This window comes from Oratosquilla oratoria, chromosome 30, assembly GCF_046742065.1.
Source record: "Oratosquilla oratoria isolate Oo_2021 chromosome 30, ASM4674206v1, whole genome shotgun sequence".
NCBI lineage: Eukaryota > Metazoa > Arthropoda > Malacostraca > Stomatopoda > Squillidae > Oratosquilla > Oratosquilla oratoria.
This window is the reverse complement of record NC_134806.1, coordinates 1,332,501-1,335,000: the sequence shown is the minus strand read 5'-3', so window position 1 is coordinate 1,335,000 and position 2,500 is coordinate 1,332,501.

Here is a 2,500-nt window from a genome sequence, read left to right as displayed (position 1 = left end):
GAGAGAGAGAGAGATAGAGAGAGAGAGAGAATGCTCTCTTTAGGTCGACCTGGCCTTCAGGTTGTGATTGTTGTGTAAATTGGTTGTAACAGAGTTGTGATGACGTTTGTTGTGTAAGTTGGACGAAATTGGTATGTGACGTTTCTGACGTAAAAAGGCTCAGTGTGATACTACTTGTCACCTGGTGAGAGATAGACAGATGGATGGATGGATTGACAGGGGCAGGTGGATGGATAGAAAGACAGACAGAGATAGACAGACAGACAGACAGACAGACAGACAGACAGGTATTTTTTCTGTTAAAAAGACAGATGCCTGTTTGTAACGTGTGTGTAGACAGACGGACAGAAATTGACAGGTAACTTCAATTTAAAAAAAAACAGACAAATAGTTGTTTGTGTATACAGACTGACAGGTGACTGTCCATTTTACAAACCAGCTCCCTGTCTGTTTTCCCGTCTGTCTATTTTCCTATCTGTCTGTCTGTCTGTCTGTAACATTAATAAAAATGAAAAAACGACAGAAAAAAAACAGAACTTAAACAAGGTATTTATCACGGAGACAAAAATAAACAAATAAACAATAATAGAATAAAAAGAAAAAAGAAAACGGGGGAGGGGTGCCTTGATCAAGGTGGACCACGCCCACTTGGACGCCCACGCCCTACCGTGGGCGTGGCCGATAGCCGGGTCTTCGTCGTCCTGATATCGTGACATCATTACCTCCTACCCATCCTCACTCCCTCCCACCCTCCCACCCTCCCACCCTCCCTCCCTCCCTCCCACCCTCCCACCCTCCCTCCCTCCCTCTCTCCCTCCCTTCTTCTCTCTTCCCCTACCTCCCTCTCTCTTTCCTTTCTCCCTCTCTCTTCCTTTCCTCCTCATATTCCTCTCTTTCTCCTTCTCTCTTTCTCCTTCCTTCCCTCTTTCCCTTCCTTCCCTTCTTCTCTCTTCCCTTCCCTCCCTCCTTCTTCCCTTTCTCTCTCCCTCTCTCTCTTCTCTCCCTCCCTCTTCCCTCTCTCTCTCTCTCTATCTCTTCCCTCCCTCCCTCTTCCCCTCCCTACCTTTCTCCATCCCTCCCTTCTTCCCTTCCCTCCTTCTGGTCTCCCTCCCTCCCCCCCTATTCCTCCCCCTCTTCCCTCCCTCTTTCCCTGTTTTCCTTCCTCCTCCTCTCCCTCATTTCCTCTCTCCCCATTGTCTTCTTCCCTACATTCTCCTCCTCTTCCTCCTGCTCCTCCTCCTCCTCTCCCTCCCTCTCTCCTCATTACCTTTTCCCCTTCCTTCTCCTCCTCCTCCTCTTCTCCCTCCCTCTCTCCTCATTAGTCATTACCTTCTCCCCTTCCTTCTCCTCCTCCTCCTCCTCTCCCTCATTCCCTCTCTCCTCATTATCTTCTTCACTTCCTTCTCCTCTTCCTCTTCCCCTCCTCCTCATCCCCTCCTCCTCCTCCTTCTCCTCCTCCCATGACCTCCACTCACCTCGATTTATGCTTCATCATTCTCTTCCTCCTCATATTCTATCTCATCCCTCCTCCTCCTCCTCCTCCTCCTCTTCTTCTTCTTCTTCTTCTTCTTCTTCTCCAGTTCCCTCTTCTCCTTTTGTTCTCATCTCTTAATACGCTTTTCCTACTTTTCCTCTTCCTCTTCTTCATCTTCCTCCTCCTCCTCTTCTTCCTCCTCCTGAGCAACACCCTTCTCTTGTAATTTCCTTCTCCTCTCCTCCTCCTCCTCCTCCTCCTCCTCCTCCTCCTCCTCCTCCTCCTCCTCCTCCTCCTTTTCTTCTTCTCCTCGTTATCTTTTTCATCATCATCACCTTCGTCCCTCCATCTTCCTCCTCCTCCTCCGCTCCACCTCCTCCTTCGTCCCCATCCCTTCCCTCTCCCCGTACTCTTCCTCCTCTTTCTCCTCTACCTTGTCCTCCTCCTCTTCCTCCTCTTTGTCCTCCTATTCCTCTTTATCTCCTCATTATCTTCCTCCTCCTCTTCCTCCTCTTTCTCCTCCACCTTGTCCTCCTCCTCTTTGTCCTCCTATTCCTCGTTATCTCCTCATTATCTCCCTCCTCCCCCTTATCCTCCTCTTCCTCCTCCTCTTCTTCCTCATTCCCCTCCCCCTTCCCTCCCCCCCCTTCTTCCCTCTTCTACGGTAATACGTTATGGGGATTAATCAAACTAAGCTTTGTTTTAACTGTTTCATGCAACTTGATTAGCGGGAAGTTCAAGTTCAACGTACCCATGATTGGGATGTATCACGTCGGATCACGTGCTACACTTGTGATCGACATTTATTGAACTCAGGATGAGAGCTCGGAGGTTATATTTGGCCCGATATGTGGGTAGTGCTGTGACAGTAAACACATACACGTACACACACGCGCGCGTGCGCGCACACACACACACACACACATACACACACACACACACACACACACACACACATACACACACACACACACACACACACGAGCGACACACACACAATCACACACACACACACACACACACACA